This window comes from Balearica regulorum, chromosome 10 (assembly GCF_011004875.1).
Source record: "Balearica regulorum gibbericeps isolate bBalReg1 chromosome 10, bBalReg1.pri, whole genome shotgun sequence".
Lineage (NCBI taxonomy): Eukaryota > Metazoa > Chordata > Aves > Gruiformes > Gruidae > Balearica > Balearica regulorum.
The window spans coordinates 4,116,052-4,137,903 of NC_046193.1; the positions used below are offsets into that span (position 1 = coordinate 4,116,052).

Sequence of the window (21,852 nt, forward strand, 5' to 3'; positions counted from 1 at the left end):
TGCTTCAATCCATCTTACAGATAAGAAAAGCCCTGTTAGACATTTCAGACCATCGAGAAATTCTATGTACAAGAGAACACATTTTTTCCTCACACGTAACCAATTACTGCAAAAACTGGAAAGTATTGGATATCTAAGGATATCTGCATAAGAGGTGCAGTGGTAAAGGTATTAGCCTTCCAGAACATTAGACAGCCTCGCATAGGTTTGCTGCTTCCTCATTTTGTTCAGAGAGGAGAAATGAGTCAGGCATATTAGAATCTGGTTTGCCTTTGGATCTAAGACATGTACTGTTTAATTACCATTAAAAAGCATACAAGCATGAAAGACGCAATAAGCATCCATAGATTATTTCTTTGCTAAAACTTTCAGGAGGAAAGTTGCTCCTAAAGGGCTAGGAGAAGGCAAGGCCACAGATTCACTCTACCCGTGCCAGTCAAACAATGCAAGTGTTGGTATGTGTGCTGATTCTTTTATAGGCCAGTATCCAATATATCAACACAAAATTCTGTTAATCAAAAAAAATAATCTTGAGTTGGTCACTACCAAAATCATAAGATTTGCTTTTATTACTGATTGTATGCTCATTTATTATTTTGGTTTTCATTTGAGGAGGAAGCATAGAATCTCCCATCTCTCCCCTTCAGGAGTTTACAGCTTTGAAGGGAAAACTGCCAGGCTTCTAAACGTGTGGCATTTTAGGGATACAAATCCAGCCTTAAGAAGTGCAAGCGAACCTTCTCACTAGTGATCAGAAATGATTCCTCGTATCTCTGTTTTCTGGAAATCATTTCTCGTGTTCGTATTACTCCATTTGCTTTAGCATCCTCCAGCTCTAACTTTCTCCTTTCCCCCCTTTTCCTTTCCGTTCCTAAAGATCCCCCACTTCTCCCCTTTCCTCCAACATCTTCCATTGCCCTGTTCTCCTTACAGTTTTGACATACCAGAACTTGGTCTCCGTAGGACTGTAAGAGATGGTGGTCATCATAACAAGAAACTGCTTCACTGTCACATTGTTTGGATAGGATGATCAACTTGGTGACTCCAGCAATTACAGGAACTTGCCATTTTCAATTTAAAAAAAAAAAAAAAAAAAGCAAGACAGCAAAGTTTAAGAACACTAGAAATAGATTATTGGTCAGAGCAGTGGTCCATCCAGCTCAGTATTTGATCTCCAAGAGCAGCAAGAGTTGTTGTCGAGAAGAAAGCACACATCTGCCTGCTTTCAACTATTCTTTCCCCTCATACTCCCCCAACATCTACCATTGTTATGCTAACCGTTCCCCTTAGTTTATGGATCTGTCATCACAAATTTGTCTAATCCCTGATTAGACCAACTGATACAACCCTACCGGGGCAAGGAAAAGAGTCTGTGTGTAGAGTACTTTCTTTTAACTAGTTTAAATTTACACCCCCTCGTTGTTCCACTGTTTTGTGATTTAACACAGCAAGTATTTTATATAGGAAGCACTATGAGCATTTAACAATTGTCAAAAATATGGAAGTATTCTAAGGCCGTTTAACTATTACCCATTTTCCCCACAGTTATTTAGGACAGAAGAGCTTTAACACTGTCTTTTAGCCTAACCTGATGCAAGGCAGGTCTACACTAGTGCTACCACAGCCTTACACCAACACTTTGGACCTAATTCAGCTTTGAGTCGAACGCAGCTCCTAGCAAAGCCAGCAGGAGCTGTGTCTACACTTGTCAGGACTGAGTTTGTCCCTGTATGCCTACAGCTTTCCATCTTCTGCATTTAGTCCTCCAAAATTCTCTGGGTTTTTGAAGGGAATCAGGAAGGACGTACTCACTAGGCGAGACCTTGCACAGCCTTTGTCTGCCCTGTCATTGGGTCGGTCAGTCACAGCCTGTTAATTTTGAAGGCTGTGGAAACAAACAGGAGTGCAGAGTTCTAGTTTCTCAAAGAATATACAACTAACTTCTGCCAATTTTTTTTTTCCTCTTTTTTAAAAAAAAATCCCTGCTTACATTACATTCCCAACCCCTTAGTTTCTACTTCAACATATTTTTCATCATGTAGTATGATTGCTCCCATATTCAGGAAATATAAACTGACTAAAGTAAGAGCTTAATTGTGAAGGAAAGGAAAGGAGAGTTAGATATCTATATTTCATTACTTTCATTGACTCAGTAAACCTGCTGAGCCAATGTTATGCTCTTCTGAAAAATTTCTTTAAACCAAAGTCTTTGTAGAAACCAGTTTCTTAATTTATAATAAAAATCTGTTAGATTAGCAAATTTGTATTCACAGTAGTTTATGATGGCCTATCTAGTACATAGTAATAGTAGTTAGAATTATGGAAGAGATCTCTGCAAATCAATTTCTGGAGCAGAAACAATTAATCTCTAATCCTATTTATCTTTAAACTACTGTTGTGCTTTGCCTTCATAAATAAAATGGCCAAACCCAAGACAAGCTAGAGGCTTCATACATCAAAATATAACCTCTCCAAAACATACCTCAAATGCATAATGGTTTGCATTATCTGGGAAAGAGAAGGAAAGAGTGGAACAAAAACTGCTACCAGCACTTCTCCTGTTTTAGGTCTGCGTGATACCCATTGCTGAATGCAGAGAAGCAAAGCTTTAGGAAACTGATGGCAACATTTGCATGGTGCAGGTTCTGTTTGCCTATAAATGCCAGCCACATAGAGCAAATACTTGCCTAGTCACAGCGGTGACTGCATGTATTATAACTCAATTTCAGGTTAGAATCAATTCTTACTTAGGAAAACACCAGCCTTTGTAACACAAGAGACTAAAACAGCCTCTAATTTTAGCAAATAGCTTGCACGGGATTTGCACATGGTTCTGAGAGGTGACTGACTTTTCATTTACCTGATCCATGTTATTTTGAAGAGTTTTAAGAGACTAAACTGAGATGAGAAAACGTGGGCAGCAGCGAGGCACTAGGACGCAGCCCAGGTCCGGAGCAGAACACGTGAGCCATTTGCAGCTCTGTCCCCGCACGGACAGACATCCTCCAGCCTCTGCTACAGGCAGAAACCCAAAGGGGAAAATAAAAGCATCAACAGGAGTTTAACTTATGTTAAAGTACAACTTTAACATCATCTAGTTAAACAAGAGCAAGAAGCAATTGAGTTCCCATGGCGGGGGGGGGGGGGGGGGGGGGGGCGGGGCTTCTAGCCAGAACTAGGAGGAGTTTTGGCTTTCAATGATTTTTGAACTAGAACTTCGTCCAAGCTATAGCGGAAGCACCCTGTCCTAGCCCGGCTGCCTCAGAGATGCCCTCCACGCAGCCCCTGGGTAGCTCCCCAGCACCCTCTCCAACAGCCAGCACCCTTCCTTGGCATGGCCAGGGTGGAAACACCGAGCCACGGTGAACCACCTCCGGCAGAGTTACATTTTTAGGTCATTGCGTTTTGGATCACTAATTTGATTTGTGTACATTGTGAATGAACTCTCTGTGCTGTAAAAGGTGGACGGGGGAGCCAGCATACAGCATAGCAGCCCTGAGCCTGCTAAAACCATGCTCCCAAGACTTCATTTCGTGAGATATGTAAAGACAACACTTTTTCAAGAGTCCCGTCAGTACAACAGTTCCCTGAGAAGCAGGGCCTCAGCATTTAACCACTGAAGACACGAACCCAATGATGTTCAGCTACGGAAGTAGGGTCATGAGCCTTGAAACTGGGATGAACAGCACCAGGGTTGAGAGCCGGCTGCTCTTGCTGGTACAGCTGAATTAAAATTGCAACAGTAGGGACTGATGCCAAGAGGCACTGCTTTACCTCTTCTTACATTTTGTATGTAAGTGGTATACGCCGGTTAACCTCCTGACTCACTGCCTCTGCCTTCACATGAACATGACTAGATTTGCTAATCTTTGGCAGGGTGGGGTTTTTATAAATAACTCCGATTACTGCTGACCAGCGTTGCCCTTTGAACACCTTCCTTCACAGTCTCCTCCTGGAGTAACCTGCACGTTTTTCACTTTCTCATCTTCACTCCTGTTCCCTTTCTGATTTTTTAGCCATTAGCCTCTCCACTGGGTTGTTCATTTGCGTTTTTTTGTTTGGTTTGGGGTTTTTTTTTCTCTTCCGTGATTCTATGAGAAAATTATAGCCGATGCATGAGAGTTTTACAGTAGAAATGACTTAACAAATTGGACCTGATTTTTCTTCTTTGATTTAGTGGTGAAAAAGGCAAGGCAGGACACAGACCCAGGAGGGCTAGAGGGAGGACGTTCATCAGCTGAGACACAACAGAGAAGACCTACTCTTCACCTGAGCTGTTTAACTTTCCTGAAGCATCGGGTAGTGCTCTCCAGCACTAACTTTCTATTGCCTTTTTATTTCTGAATCAGACTCCCTAGATTATTTCAATTTTCCCATTATTCCAAATCCACAGTTCCCGTCCTTGCATTAGCCTGGATTCTACTTTGAAAAAAACCTTCTGGATATAAAAAAAAGCCTGGAAAAAAGTATTGAAATTGAGGTTGGGCTAATGTTTGAATGCTTCAGGTCTGGTGGTTGGGGGTGGGGGTGGAAGTCACACACACACAAAAAAAAGGTTTTCTGCTTGCTTCTCCAGATGGGCTTAAGGTTTATTTTCTATTTCTCCCAGATTTCCAGGATTCCAATAACCCTGAAGGGTTCAGCAGTACAGCTGTGTCCAGCTCTGTCTCACTTGCACTTCCTCTGCAAGTGAGATGCAAAGTCCACGTTTTATGTATTCTGGCTGTGAAGAGATCCTTCATGCCAGTAAATCTCACCAGTTCCGAATGTACTGGCCTTAGTCACGCTTGCACAGCAAAACACATTCACATGTTTTGTTCAAGAACACTACAGAGAGAAGCAAAACCCTTCTTTAACTGCACAGTGTTTGCACAACAACCGGTATTTTTTATATGCATCAGAGTTGCTGCACATCTGTCACCACTGCTGTGTCCCTAACGTGGGTGTCGAGTGCTCCCCAGACACGTTGGGTGTAACTGCTGCACGTGTTGCATGCGTTGAACTACTGCCCTGGGATGTACAGTACAGCCAACTCCTTTCAGTGACACCAGCCTCGCTGCTCATCCATTGCACAGCTCTCTTGTACACCCTCTGAGAAATTCTGGGCAAGAGTACAAAAGGGCTGTGTTTAGAAAGCATCAAAAGAAAGATTTCGCCATTGACACTGCAAATGATTAGCTAAAAAATGGCATCCAATTCAGTGTATTATAAGAAATCAGAATCCCACATTTTCAGGTATTCTGGACTGGACAGTAAACTATGGAGCATGGCTTCTCGTCTAGATCATGTTCAAAGACCCATAGTCAGACAACTATTTCCATCTCTTCTCCGCACCCTGTCTTCATACGTATTCTCTACGGTAAGAGCCACAAAAATCTCACTGGGATGTCTGTCTCTCTTCACCGAGGAAGAGATATGTGTGTCTGAACATGGCCCCAGGAATCTAGAATGAATGAATATTTTATAGTCACATTTTAAAAAAATGCACATAAATAAGAGTCCTGCTTAACTGATTTAGCCACAGCTGCTACCACAATAGGAAACCAAGTTAATTAAAGGCATCAGCAACCTCAGCTAATGGGGGAAGTGGAATAGATAAATACAAAATGCACACAACTATTATTCTAGACTTTCACTCTGACAAAGAGAAGCACTAGTTCTCCAGAGTTGTCAGCCTAGAACATTTTGATGTGGATTAATTTACCCATCATTAAAAATAAAATTAATTTACTACATCATGCACTACTCAGTTGTTAGCTCATTTTGATCAAAAACCAAACCAAAATCCTGTTAACAGTTCAAATCAGGACAGCATTGTATCTCACTGGTAGAGGAATGAAGGCCACTATTCCAATTTGGTTAGAAACTGGAGTTGTATGAAACAATTTATATTACTAACGTTGCTTCAGACAGTATTTGTGACCCTTAAACAGTGCCCTTAACCTCTCCGTGCCTCAGATGGAAGCTATGGAGGAGGTTATTTCAGAGGAAGTAACACCTCTTTCCCAAGCTGGAATCTCTGAATCATTATCTGTGAAATGCTTTGGTTTTACTGATAGGTTTTGATAAAAAGATATTGTCACAGACTAATATTTTTTAGTCATATATACCATTCCAATGCACCTATGAAACATGCTTGAAAAATGCACTCTGTATTGTACAGTACTGTAGAGAGAAATGCAATACAGTCATTTGTAACAGAGCTAAAAAAGATTGTCAGATGGCGAACAAGGGGAAAATAGTGAAAACTCAACTTTTCTGTTATAGCACCCACCTTCAGCTTCCCCCCGAGAACTATAACTAAGATATTTTCCTTCACTGACCACATGACAGATCTTGCCACTACAGACCGGGAACCAAAGAGACTACTTCCTAGAACAGCCACTATAAATATGACATCACATTAATTAACCTTTTTTTTATTCCACTGTATGAGTAATACTGCAATGGAAAGTCTAGATAATACACTCATTAACTTTTCTGTTCTTTGAACCAGTGAGCTGTCGAATTCAAGCAGAAGTATTTGAAATAAGCTTAATTTGTCTCTTTTTTTTTTTTTTTTTTTTTTTTTACTCTGCTCAGCATAAGAGACAACCTGTTTCTGATACATGAAGGAACAATTCTATAACAAGTACTAACCTGAAATTTTCTCTTTTGTACCTATTTCACCATAAAGTGGCACATTCAATCAAGGCAGGCTTTTAAAGCAGATAGCAGAGCTGCAGCCATAACTAAGTGACAATAATGAGACCAGACAGCTTAAAACCTTGATATTGTTTCTGCTTTATACCCAAGCTGACACCCTGCTGAGATCCTTCCACGTTTCCCTCCCTTTACAGTACTGCAAAAGGCACAGCTCATCACAAATAACAACATTAATGAGATTTCTATTGGGATTGCAATACATTTTTCTATTGGGACCATTTGGACGCTACTATTTGCCTAATTATTCCTCTCCTAATTAATTCTACTGGCAGTTGCAGATCTTCAGTTACATAAATACTCTCCTGTGTTTGCTCAAGTAAGTGGAAAGATTCCTGTAACCTAATACGTTACCATTCGGATAAAACCAGCTGCATGACCTCCACCTAATGCAGAAAATATTGGAGCTTTCTGAAGGAAAAGCATATCAAAGCTCCTTAGACCTCTATTTTTTCCCCAATATAAGTAGTTGCTTATAATTTTCAAAAGTATATTACAATTCTTTTTTCCATCTACCATAGCTGAGAAAAGGTATCAGATGACCAATGAGTACAAAACAGTATCTCTTTGGATAGCTACATAACAAGGAGATTTAATGCAACTTTACTACACTGAATGGTACAACTAAAATCTTTAAAGGTTTAGAGAATGAAAGAGCTCAGCACTCTGCCACATTATTCAGCACTTTACACATATAGGAATGACCAAAAAAGTACTTGTGTATAAGTGTATGTATTTTGTCTTCATGGCTTCCATTCCGGTGGAGAGATGGAGAACCCATCTACCTAACTCTTCAGAGGAGTCTGCAGCACTGTCAATGTCAGCCTTGTCTCATGGAGTCTGGCCAAAATCCACTTTTAGGAGATCCACAGAAAAATGGCTTTCTCCTAGCATTCTGCAAAAGGACAATCTCTCTACAAGCGACCACACGGCACACTTCAAGTAAGAGTTAACTGACTATTCAAGCTGCTGTACTGACAGACCACTTATCATCCCAGACTACCCGTTCCAAATAACACATTAGGTTCAACGCATGCTTCAGACACACACCTCTTTTTGAACAATTGTACATCTTCAGTAACCCACGTCACCAGTTTCTCTACTTTCAAATGTGTGCTCAACCACCTCGTTTGGTTTGGCTCATGACTAGTAATTTACGTAAAAATTTGCCTTTCAAGGCCAGAAATATATGCCATCAGGTAAATACTTCAGCACTATAGCTAGAATTAGCTTTTATGAAATGACAATCTACAATTTGTGGACATATTTACAGCTAGTAGTTCTTTTAAATTCCATCCTGAGTTACACAGAGCGTCTCGGGATGCCTGGTTGTGACTGTCATTCAGTTATATCATGGATTTGATCATTCTAAATATTCATATCAAGAAAGATTGCCATTATGGCAAAGTAAAAGTAGAACAAGTGTTTTAACAACTCCGTTGCATTTTGACAGTTCTCATGATTACTGTACTTTTAAAATAAACACCTTATGACACACGTACAGACTGCTCACAATGTCTGTATTGACTCTCCCTTATCATAGACTTATTTAAGTTTCCATTTGGAAGCCATCAGCTTTGAAAGCACTGGTTAAGTATTTTAATGAGGTGCTGGCTTAGAGGTCCAATTTTAATGTTAAAAAAGAGTAACAGTTGATAACTACCAGCCTCCAAAGCTACGTGACACACATTACTTTTTAAGAACCTAAACAGGATTATTTAATGTTACAAAACAGAATTAGACTTTTCATTCTCTGGGACTGTAAAATTATTTCAATATGGATTACCTCTAGGTTTTCCAAACATTATCAACATTATCAATTGTATTCAGCGCAAAAAACTTCCAGCTGTGTCAGTTAAGACTGCAATTAAGAAAAAATCGTGCCAAGTAACCAAAAAGCCTCACAAGATAAAGGTGATACTAAGTTCTTTCTGAAGGACACATCCCAGGTAATACAAGACTCCTATGTAATTGTCCAGCAATGAAGTGCATTCTATTACCTGGCATTCCTGCTTATTTGGAGTTGTACAAACAGAACTACGCAGCAGGTTAGGCATGGATTTTACATTAGGTATCACAACAGAAATAACGTATCTTAAACCTCAAACTATGGATGGAGCAGATTATATACATCACCAAAAAAAGAATGCTGGGAATTTTTATCTCAACAGTTATGAAGCAAGAGAAAATCTTGATAGGATAACCTTCCATAAACATCAGGTTCCTTACAGCCAGATAGCTTCCTCTTGCAGTGAAAATAAGTGGTTCAGGATGTCCTTATCCTGTCTTCGCCACAAAGACACGGTCTTGGTTCCTAAAGCGAGGTGTAGACACTTCTTTCCCCCAAACCTAATCTAATTCCTGGTACTCAGGACACCAAAAGAACTTCTTCGCAGAGTTCTTTTCCACACCTATTAACTTCTACAGCCACATTTTTTCTTTCAGTTCCTCATATATATCTGTGTAGAATACAGCATGTTTGATTTATGCCTACTCGATTTGATGTTTTGTTTCAAACACAATGCAGAGAACAGGCTTATTGCCCTGCCACAAGCCAACTTTGGCCTCTCTCCCAGAATATATACACCTTCTTGAACCTCTCCATCCAGACCAGCACATAATCCTCCAAACACATTTCAGCAGCAATGACAAAACTCAAAGTCAGCTATAACTTTTAAAACAGATGGCTTCTTTCAAATACCTGTATCCTGTATTAAAAGATGCACTTTTTTTTTTTTCTAAACCATCTTGTCCATATTCCACAGACTATGCTTTCCTCTGGCCACCTTTAGAGATGGTCTTACTACCTTTTTTTGCCAGCCTGATCTGTCTTGCTGAGATGGTCTGACTGGTATGCATCTAATTAAACTCTGAACTCAACTTTTATATAACTTTGAAGTACACTGCTTTTATTTAAGACTTGAAGGATTGAGGGAGTTAGAGGTAGGGAAACACTAGTATGTTTTTCTAATTATATCAGCTGATTTTTTTAAAAAGATACTATTTAAAAAAAATTGTGTGTGTCTCCAATATAGGGATTGGACATGCAGTCAGTGAACAGAGAAGTACCTGAACTTTCTTCATTCATTTCTGAGGCAGAAGAGGCAAGAATTTTCCGTTGTGCTGTAAAACCTCAAAGTGAAAACTGCAATTCAGGTGTAGTTGTTCTTCCTTAAAGACAAAAGAAAAATCATTCATCTGTTGATGACCAGGAAAGAGACAAGCAATTTGTGGTGAGCTAAAGTCAGTATAAAACATTCAGATATAGATCATCTTCCTGAATTGTACCTCCTACTGTCCCAATTGTCAAAATGAAAATCTACACGTTCCTGGAAGTACAGTTCTTCACAAAACCCAAAATATGTCCTGTCCACCTCCAATCAACAGAGGCTAATCAATGGTTAAAACAAGCATTGGTAAGAATGTAGTCTGAGTTCGACTGCCATAAAACATACCTTAGTTAGGTATAAAAGCCTGGTAATAAATTTCCTGTAAAACAAAATATAAGAATAGCCCTTGTCCTAAAAAACACTAAAGCAAGTGGATGCATATCTTGTACGAGGTTAAGCTGAACTGGAAGATGACATTAACCACCTGAACTTGCCATCTGCCTCTCCGCCAGGGTGTCACCACCTCCACCACAGAGTCAGCAGACTACTTCATGCAAGTGCTATCTTATCATTCAGGCAAAACTTCGGGCAAGTTAGCTCAGATCACCAATTTAAATTATTAAGCTTATCTAGCTCGTTTTGCCTGAAGCAGGTTGCAGGACACTCACATCATCCTTCTGGATGTCTTGCAAAAGGCAGGAGGTACCAACAGTGAGATTAGGAGAAGCTGCGAGTCAGGGGAAAAACAAACATCTAATTACAGCTTTATGTATCAAATGAACATTTCCATAGCAACCACTGAGTCAATCATCCCAATTTCCACAGTTAAAGTTTAATTTAGTTAAAAAAGAAGCATAAAATGTTAATTTGAGCCTGTTACAAAAGGTAATTACTCTGCCTGTTTCAAAAGACTGATAGGCCATAAATGAAATAACTATAGTAGACTAAAGTGTTACATTTTCTGCATTTCTGTTGGTATTTTGGGGTTATACATTTACTCATTTCTCTGGGTAAGAAATGAAGGTGAGTTCTGCCTGATCTGTTGAAATACCTCTGCACTTAAAAAAGAAAAAAAGGTCCTTGGAATGAGGACTCCACGCAGTGCAAACACAGGGAGGCTGTTAGGCCCACTGCTATGGATTGCAATGCACAGGACCGGTACGATCCAGACTCTTCCGTAATCTGGAATTCCAGCCTCACATATATCCCTGGCAATGGTGAATTCCCTGTATATAAACCATGAATCAGTTCATGTTCTCTCCAAATAAGAACATAAATTTAGTCACATTAGAGGTAAAGTTTCTGAGATGCAGCACTTCAATCAATTTCTAATTACACAAAGCTACTTGTCTGAATAAAGAACACTGATTTAGCACACTAGAGTAGTTCCTAAATTTCATACGTGTGTGCGCGTGTGCGCGTGTAGTTTCTTGCTGTTTTCTCTCCAGCTAAAGGACAGAATTCACTGGTTTCTATTTTGCCCAACTATGTCAACTAAAAGCATTTTCTCTTACAAGCCTAATATATGAAACAAACTTCTATTGTCATATACCTCAGTAATCATCATTTTAAAGAGTATTTCACACACACATTTAACTATTAAACACTGCAATGTCATAGAATTTGCTGGTAACCCAAGTATTACCAAAATGCACATTCAAAGAAATATAAATGATGAGATGAGAGCAAAGCAAACTGTAAAGATCAGAATCCATACTAGGACAATCAGATGAAGGCAGGTAATCAAAACAAACTCACTATCATACCTTGGAACACATAACCTAGCAGTTTCTTGACTGTAAATTTCTTAATACAAAGGATTAAATGTAGTTTTCTAAATATTTGAAAGAAAAACACAAGACTTCCCACAAAGATGATATGACAACGTCAATTGAAAATTCTTGGAGTGTCACTGAAGAACACAGTCACACTGTACACAGATATCTGTCTTTAAAGACATTCTATGTAAAAACACTAGTTCTCTCAGTAGCAACACTGTGCATCTCCACAAGAAGTTGCCTCTGAGTAGGTACGAGCTTGTACCTTCAGCTTACTGCCCTTCATGGAACAGCACAAAGCAAATCTACTCTCACGCAGGGGCCTTAGGGAAGGAAGCAGGGAAGATGCCAGAGAAACACTGGCACATTTCCACCCATGCACTACTCCTGGTATACAGTACAACAAATGTAAGCAAAAACCACTTGCAAGTATCTGGAAGCTTTCTGTTAAGTGCTAAAGCCTGCAAACCAGCCTGCCCTCTTTCTCTCCTTTCCCGCTTCTGTCCTGACCCCCTCCCTCTCCCAGCCACGTGCTCCTCCTCCATCTCCTGAGTTACCTGTGACACCTGAATGACCCAAAATCAGCTGTCACAGAACAAGAATTAACCAAAAAGGCATTTGCTGCTGGGTTAGGAGGTTGGGACTGGCTTGCTGACCATGTTGTCGGATGAGCAGTAGGCCCAGCGCAAGCAACGTGAAGGTGCACATACTCCTTTTAGCATCAGCAAGTCTTCAGCTTAATTAGTTTCTACTGTTTAAATGCAGGTAAAAGAACAAGTAAGAAAGTGCAGTGCAGAAGAGGATATGACTGAAGGTTTCCCTAATAACCTAAGTCAGCTGAAATGAGACATCACTAGCAACTGTTAGATGTTTAATTTTGGTATGTTACCTTTTATCAGAAGCACAGAAGTCCACGTTGCAACAAATACTGTGTTTTATTGTCTGAAACACGGCTTTAGAAGTCAGGGGAATGATGGTGGTTTGCCGTGTTCAGAGAGGCAGATTTAGAACAACTGGCATTCCACAGAATCCTTGAAAGCATCTGGAATAAATGGCTAATGAACATTTCAGCAGAAGACTTTATAGGACATTTTAAAGCTTTCACATACCACAGAAGAGAACTGGGACTCTGAAGTGTACTATGACAGTCTCTGCATATATCTGTGTAAGCGGGATTACCCTCTCGAAATATTTTCAGTGAGTTCTGAATGTCAATGCCTCTTAAATGCCAGCAGTCATCAGGTTCAGCTAATCAAAATTTAGTCCACGTATTTGTGAAATAAACAGCTAGAATAACCCTCCTTGTTTCAGATTGCTACTTCAATAAGAAGGCTGACAACCTGCTCACACAACAAAAATCTGCTCTTTTTCAGTATTTGCTCGTTTTGTTGTCAATCACTGAGGCTATTATCAGTGGCTTGTCACCCTGACCTAGGACGGTAAGACAGTCAGTAAATTGACTCAGGGTCCTGCCTTTATACTAAGCTCATATAAAACCAAACTTAAACAGGGGGGAGGTCTGTTATAAATAGTTACAGTACCTATGATAAATGAATGAAATGGCAAACTTCACACTATCTTTTAAGAGGCCAAGGCTGGTGCTTTCTCTGCTTATACAAGAAAATTTTCCCTTTCTGATCCGATAATAAGAGCAGCAGAATGGATGCAGAGGATGGATCAGATAATCCTAATAATTATTTTTGAAATGTTATTAATATAAACAGGTCTTTCTCCCCCCCCCCCCCCCCCCCCCCCCAACAATAGAGATTAGAAACAAGTAAAAAAAGGAAGAAAGGGAAAGAAAAAAGAGAAACCAAGAATGGCAGCTAAGCACCAAAGTCCACTGACAGCCTGCAGGAGACAGACACCTCATTTTTATTTGTATCCCAAAAAATTACTCTTGCTTCCAAGGATACAGTGTTGATCTGCCCCATTTACAGTCACTAGAAGCCAGAGACAAATACAATTGCAGTACTGCAAAATCTGGCATGCTCGGTGGAGGCACTGCTTCATTAGTGGCATTCCCATGCTTGAATCCTCAATAAAAGAAGAAAATCACCAATGGCAACTAACTCTGAATAAACACAAAGCACTTTTAAATGACCATCTCAAGTGCCCAAAGGAGACAGACATTAACCACCCTCACCCTCGGTGCAGACCAGAAACACCTTTGTGTCCAACATCTACATGTGACAGTTCTTTGCTTGTATGTTGTTTGTTTTGTTAAAAATCAGAAGCATAAAATAACAGTGCCTGGTGCAGTTATGGAACCTAAACCCAGCCCTCTAGCAATTGGCCAATTTCCCACCGTCGTGCACTAAGACTTTTGTCTTAGGTCAGAACAAAAGAATTCCAGACTCACGCCTGTGTTAGACAGAGAGAGCTTTGGAAATGGCATAAGGACAGTAACTATTAATTGTATGTTGGGAGGTTATTTACAGAAAGCAGGAAGTTTGGGGGGTTGGAGGGGGAAATGGAATTGCTTTGCAGGAATAAAAAGGAAAACTTTTTTAAAACAGAATACTTCATCATTTTATCTTTGCTCCTCTCCCAAGACCAAAGGCAAAGATCTGGTATTGTGACTATCAATACAATATTATTTTTATATCTATAGAATCCAAATGTTATTATTCCCCAAAACAATAGAACTACAAAATCTAAAATCTAAAATAAAAAAAATATCCAAAATATCTGTCAATTCAATGGCAAGATACATAAAATACTACCTGACAGCATCAGTTCGTTTTTTTCTCCCAGGTTACAAAGGTTTACGGACAAGAATGGTGTGCTTGAAAGATTCTTTTAATAGATTGAGAAGTTTAGCAGGACATGAGCAAGTAGAGCGATCATCACTCTAGGAATCAGAAAAAGCAACCAACTCCTTAAAAACTCTATGTTACAGTTTCAGTTAATTAGCTACTAGAACAAGAAAATAAGAGACACCTTTAAAACAGCCTATCAAACCAACACTGGGATTTTCAGGAATGAGTCATTTTACCTGCTATATGGGACTGGACTTTGTAACCTGGGAGAAGATCCCAGGCGCCTCCTGACCGAGCTCGGTAGCACAAACACAGAAGAGGCCGTGGCGGTGCCACCCGGCAGGTGATGAGCTGCTGCATATAGCGGGCCATACAGTTCGTCTTTTCCAGACTGTAGTCTGGGAGGTTGGAAATAATCATATCTAACATTTTGTTGTTGTTAAATTACAGTTCTAATTTAGGAGGTTTAGATATTGTTTCATTACAAGCTATTTTTGTTACAACTCTTCTGCTACGTAAAAACTATTGTCTTTAAAATTAAGTTTAAAGCAATATAGAAGAAACTTTTTTTATAAGTACTTTAGGCCTAGAGCTCAAATAAGGTTATGCAAACAAACACGCGCTTGTTAGCCTACAGAAACCAGCAAGCCTTTTGCCTAGGTGCTTTAGTTTCTTTTTTTTTCTTTTTTTTTCTTTTTTCCCTTTTTTCTTTTTCCTTTTTTCTTTTTTTTCTTTTTTTTTTTTTGTAAAATGCTGACACATTTCTTAGTTACCAACAGGTTGAGCAACTTAACAGTTCAGCTCTCTTTTCACTACCTGTCATTACCTTCACAGTATAAAGACTCTCCTTAGTCAAAAATAAATGAGGCTATTCCATTTGACAATACACTCTACCCACTGTCTTCAACAGCTGCAACCTAATACCCAAAAAATTTAAAAAAATAACGTTAATTGTCAATTCAACTCCACAGATTTTAGAACTGGTAATTAATTTTAGAATTAAAACCAGTGACTGCACCATATAATCTTGTTTCTTATGCTTCGCTCTCTCTCCTCTTCTTGACAGTACGAAACACATACCATGCATACTTAGAATCTAGTATATTCCCAGTTAAACTGTAGAATATGGCAGCATCCAAGCATCCACAATTATCTACATTGAGACACAAATGGAATATAATTTATCAGCCAGTTTGCTTATGCAAAGTAGGTATTCCAAATCACACACATGGTAAGAGAGGAGTGTGTGCAGAAGGTGTCTAGGAGATAAAAATCTATGTGAATCTAAAACAGAAAACATATGCTTTTAACCTAGGGGGAAAAAAAAAAAAAATATCAAACCCCACAGCTGTCTTCAAGAAACTACAGCATGTCAGACTCAGCTTTGCTTATGCTCAGATGATCTTTCTTGGAAGGGCTGTAGCAGTTGGTTTGTTTTTTTTTTTCTTCCAATTTAAGCTTTTTCTAAAGTTGGGCTAGAAAAGAACCAAGACTGCACATGCACATCTTTCATGGAGAAAATAACTTCATCTGAGAAGCTTGTGAGGAAGATATGCAAATCAATGGCTTTGCTGGTACATATGCTCTTTCTCCCCATCATGACTGCAGTTTGTTACTTGTATTAACGGCACAGATGAAAGCCAACCTAAGAAAAGGAATTTAAAAAGCTGTAATGTTTTATATCCCATTACTCTAAGCGTCACATGCAAAACCAAGCTAGTATAAATAGCCATGAGAACTTTAGTTCATGCACGGGCACTAAAATAAGATCTTGCATATTGGGTGTCTAGTATGAGCAATCACATTTGTGAAAACCACTGTAAAACACGTACTGCGTCACGAGTGGCAAAAATGCCTTCAAAGGGAGAATCCAGCAGGGAGAAGAGTGCAGAAACTTGCATTAGGTTTTCGGGTACTGTGTGACATGAGGGCATCTGAACCAGGGGAACAGCCCGCACAAGCAAGCATAAGAGGAACGCCGCATAAACCACAGAAAATCTGATATGTGACAAACACAAGGACAGAGGTCATTTGGCTCCAGACACATGGGTACCTAAACTAGATAACTATTTGTTGAATAAAATGCTTTAACAGTCAAATAAAATCTAAAGCTGTAGAGTCATTTGTCTTGTCTGCTTATGTTTCTGGAATGGTAAAAAAAAAAAAAAAGGCTCATTAACCAAATCGTTAGCAGCCGCTGGTACTGATTAGCTCAGCACTCCTTTAGCTGTATTTTGACATGTTTTGCAAAGCTAGTGATTGTGAACGTGAAGGGGATGAGTGGTGAACAGAACCTGACTCTGAATTTGTTTCTCTGCAGCTGTCTCGCCTCTGCTGCCAGGAGAAAGCAGAACTCAGTGACACCCTACACTCGATTAACTGCTAGTTCGCCATCTCTGTAACCATGAAATCAGAAGCCACACGTGTCAAAGTATGCGCAAAGAGCTTGCATCATAAAGAAAAGGCTGTTTTGAGCAATATTCTATTTCTTTTCTTAACAGGTAGGCTAAAGCGCTCAAAAGCAAGCACTTAATGACTTGCATATACTTTGGAACATCTAAATATGTCAACATGTGGTCTGGGTTGCTAAAGAACTCGGTGTTCAGCAATGTGCACGGGGGGGGAAGCGTTCTCAATGTACACGCAGAAAACAAAATGAGGCATTTTATGGTTTGGGGGATTTTTTGCTTGTTTTGGGGTTTTTTAAAGATGTACAGGTAAATTCTAGTGGCAAGGACTTTACATTATTAGAACAGACTAATTGTCTTATCACTGCATACAATGAAAATTTAATTTTATTTGGAATAAGAAAAGTTATTGGTGATTCAAGATGTGGCATTTTGAAATCACAGTTACAGAAATATCTCCAGCTTTCAGCTGAAGTAAGAATACTAAAATTTTCTGTCTTTCACTTGCAAGAAAAAAATAAAACACCACCAAAAAAACCCCAATTCCAACCCAAATCTGAAAGCCAGAAAATCTCATTTGAGCTTTAAAAGTCTGCAAGCCCATTGCATTAAGGTCTGATTAGTGGTTTCCTGCAACTTACATTTGTCAGTATTGAAGGGAAAGGTAAGTTGTCTTCATGGAAGGCAAAATAATTCTTAATGAGGATAATTAAAATGTGGATTAATGACCCTCCTACAAGATACACTTATGGAACGGTACAAAGACATAAAATCTTCACACAAAATAGACGAGGTTATATGATCTCCTCGTTTTTGCCTGACAATAAAATGGTATATAAGACAAAACAGCCTTAACACATACCATTTCTAAGGCAGACACTGAAACACAGTTAAGACATTTTCAGATGGCTAACAAACCTCTGCTTACCCCACTGCTGCAGCTTGTTGAAATTTATCCTGGCTCTGCAGTAGTAGAATTCACATCCTTTAATTGAGGTAAACAACTGAACAGCGAAAATTCATTACAGTGATTGAAATACAGATTAGAGGCAGAAATAATGAAAAATTAAACAGATTCTGCTGAACTATAAAGGATGGAAAGAAAGAGGTTAACAAGAACAAATGGGTTAAAAGCTTGATCTGCCAAAGCTTATATCAAACCTAGTGTACAATGGTTTAATTTACCAGCCTCCACTCTCTTCAGCTCTTGTCCTATACCACTAAGAGATTACCGATTTGTCTTCCCATGATGTCTGTCAGGCTACTTCAGTCAATGTCAGTTTTCCAACACACCTGAGGCACTGTTGTTACCAGGCTAGAATTATTTCATTCTGACAGTCCAGAGTAAGATACAAGGAATATATCATGACCTGCCTGATCTCCTCTGTTGCAAAGAATCAGCACAGGTTCACGTGCTACTTACTTTCTTCTGTAACTACCATCCAGGCCTCAACAGAGTTAATCTACTAGTTTGCAAATCTCGGTAGATCATTAGCAAAGGACAGGAACCGTCAAAACAACAAGCAGGTCTAAAGTGTATAGTATTTTTCTCTGGGGGTACTGTGGAGTTGTCTCACAGTATCTCCTCGCAAGACTTGAAAGTAGAAACTGAACAGGGAGAGCTCCAACTCTGCACATTTCAAGGACTATGGTCGATCTACACAAGGACACCTCAGAATTTTGTTTTGACTATTTGCAGAACAGTTATTTGCTTTCAATAATGAAAGCAACAGAGTCAATGTCATAGGTCTCCCCCACATACAATTACACTAAAGTTTTTAGTTTCTTGACAGAAGTTCTTCTCTTGCCAAGAACAAATAGATAGAAGGAATGACTAATTGGTCAATGATCTTTTCTGAACATCCAACTACCTACTGCACTTTCTAAAAAGCAAAATGTTTCATCTCCAATCATGTACATGTCTTTTAGTAATATATATGGAAGTCAATGAAATATACACAGAAGAGCAGACCCAAGAACCTACTACATCTACCAAAAAAACCCTATAATTAAATGCTACTGAAATATTACAGCATTCCATGTTGATGCTAGGCTAAAAAGCTAGTTTTAGAGGCTAGTTCCACTGTATGTTATTGAAAATGTACCACAGCAAATTTGCTTAAGTCTCTCATGTACAGTTGTCATTACATGGCACCCAAAAGCGGTAACTACTTCATATCAATGTCACTTTTTAATTAAAAGACTGCTGGCTGGTTTATAGCACCTGCATCTGTAACAGCTGCCTTCCTAGCCATGTTCTGTGGCCTTGTACACTATGCAGCATGCATATACGGCCTGTGGTCACATCTCCCCACTTGATGACTTCTTTTAAAATGGACTACACTGTGCCTTTCCGCAGGAGGAAAATGCAGAGCATTCTTTACAAGTGTCATTCAATGAGTGCTCGGCATATAACCCATTTCCTAACTTGCTTTATGAGAATTGCAATAACATAGATGAAACTACAACCTTACAAAAGCAACATGCATGGACATTGAGGTGAAACCCCCCCCCTCAAATATTCTGCTCATGAAGATGAAAGATAAGTTCCACATCTGCACACTTGTTTTTACAAAATCAAAAGAGCAAAGGACTAACTTTTAACTGATGATACTCCACATTCTTAAGCAAAAAATGTTACCAAAGGACAAATTTTACTTTGTTTGAATGGTCAGTATTAAAGTTCTGCCTTTCTTCAGGTAAGCACTGGAAACACCACACAATCTTTCAGTGAGCTTACTCTTTGGAAAGGGGACTGCTCATTTCCCAAATGAACCGTGTTCTGTTGTGGGATCACAGATCAGCGTCCTCAACTACCTCCAAGCCTGGCAGCTGAGCAACAGGTTTTTGTGTTTGGGTAAGACAGCATTTTAAAAACAAAAACGCAAACAAGACCACGGGACATGAAAAACCATAAAGCTAAACTCAGGGACTTGTCCAAAACAGCAGGTCAAGTTACTCAGCAGCACAAAGGGCCCCTGTGTTTAAGAGCCTGTCTTTTAAAGAGATACCATATATATCTTCCCTGAGATCGACTGCTGTTACTGGAGGTTAGATTTTGTTACCAAAGCAGAGACACGACTCACTATCAGATTGTCAAAGAAATCTGATAATTGGGCTGGAGATGGAAGGAGGGGTGAACAATTACCAATTTGCCTAGCAAATGAGAATTTAATTTAAGGAAAAGTCTGCTTTGCCTCTCTTCCAAAACACAGAGTAGTAGACGACAGGAGTTTCAGAGATCCCTTTCTTCCATATTTCTATTATCCAGTGCATCCAGCTGTCTTAAATACCTGGAAGGTGGGACCAGAGTTCAGTTCCTCAGTACTGGCTTTTCTAACTTGCATGAATCCTTAACCTCTCCCGTCCCTCACAGTGCAAGGCTGCTTGCCAGCATCATCTGCACTAGCTCTCCAACCCCCTCCATCTCCACAGAGGAAACTCATTAACACCAGCGTTAACCGCTTATGATTCAGCGGTCCACGGTATGCGACGAGTTAGGCTGTGCTGTATGCCAGAGCTTTCTAGTACTCCCTTTACCGTCACCTTGTTAATCAAAACGGATGTTAGGAAACTGCAGTTAAGCGCTAATAAAATTTGTTGGCTCTCTCCTAAGTCCATACACAGAAATTCAGGCACTTTACTTAGCCACACCGTACAGCTGGCACTGCAGAGTAGTTTACAAAAAGGCAGAGGAAAACAAAATACAGAAGCTCTTCCTGTCTGATATAGGTCACAACTAAACGATTGAACAGAAAAGGCTTGGTTTAACCAAGTTCTGTTGCACAAACCCGAGTGAAACCTTACGCCTGCAGTGGAGGAGGGGGGTGAGGAAAGAGCATATTAAAAATAAAAGCAGAGGAAGTGCTACAAATGCTTCCACTTTATCTAACATCTCTGTCGATTGGCTGGGAGAGCTGTTGCTACACAAACTCTGCCTGCTCCTACCACCCATAGTAAGCCCTGCTCTCTGTTACAGCAGACTAAGAGCAGCATGGCAAGCCCTGCTGAATTAGAATACCCAACCACCGTCCCCCCTCCAGCTAAGAGGCAAAGTAACCAGTTTGCCTCAGAACGGACAACTCCCTGAAATTTAGCTCAATACGGGCAGGAAACCTTAGTCTGTAGATGTTTCATGCAAACTTCTGTTATATTAGTTCTTGTTTCCAAAGCAACAGAATGTGGTTCAAATTCCTGCTGGTGTATTGTCTGATAAAATCTTTTAAAACTGCGTGACCATTGTAAGAAGGGAAGCAGGGAGACCAAGGTGAAGCAATTTCGAAAGGTACTAAACTGAAAGCAGAAAGTAAATTAAACTCCCTTCTAAAAGAAAACAAGCCATGGGTTTACCATTAAGATACCCTTCAAGGTCTGTTGTTTGGTTTGGGTTTTTTTTTAATTTAAAAAAAAAAGTTTTCCCTTTTTGTGTCTTAAAATCAGCACTAGCAAGACCTGAGGGTCTAAAAATCTCACCTGTCCTACTATTAATTCTTTTTGTTGGAAATCAAGGGTGTGCCCTAGCCCAGGGAAAAGTGATGTAAAAATACCCGCTGCTAAAGATACGAAGTGGAAAAGCTAACATACTACCTCTTCAGCTCCCATTCTGATGCAGAGCAATGTTGAATTTGGAACAAAACCCAGAAACTTAATAAAATGAACAACAATGTTCTGAGACCTGATATATGCTTGAGCAAGCCCTGAGCAGGCCATGGGATTCAGCGGTACACTTTCATCATAAAAACTACTATTAAAGTGAATGATTCCAAGTAATGGGCCAAACTACTGAGAAAATCCTCCACGTATAATTAAAAAGAATAAGTTAATATGGTTGTCTGGTTAATTCAGGCCCATCAATAGTATAATTGTTACAGCTTTAGATGCCATCCTCAAAACCAGCATTAATGTGAAAGACCTTGCATGCAGATTTCAGTGGTAAGTGGGACTTAGATCTCCAACGCTAAAACCTGAGTCAGTTGTGGTGAATGGGAAAATTCTTCTCCAATTATAAAAAGTAATTGGCCAAGAAGCCATGAGCCCTCTGTCACAGGAACCAGCTACACATGGAAATTATAAGATATGCACATTTGGGTTT

General features: G+C 39.5%; 1 long non-coding RNA gene across 1 annotated transcript in view; it reads right to left on the bottom strand.

Annotated features, from left to right (window-relative positions):
* LOC142603247 (uncharacterized) overlaps positions 1-20,699 on the bottom strand; it is a 28,352-nt gene extending 7,653 nt beyond the window's left edge. Inside the window, exons 1-3 of the long non-coding RNA XR_012837144.1 lie at positions 17,689-20,699; positions 14,317-15,505; positions 9,762-9,873 (exon numbers count right to left, since the gene is read on the bottom strand). This is a non-coding gene — a long non-coding RNA (uncharacterized LOC142603247). The remainder of the gene's footprint in view (positions 1-9,761; positions 9,874-14,316; positions 15,506-17,688) is intronic.
* Between the last annotated feature and the right edge of the window lie 1,153 nt (positions 20,700-21,852).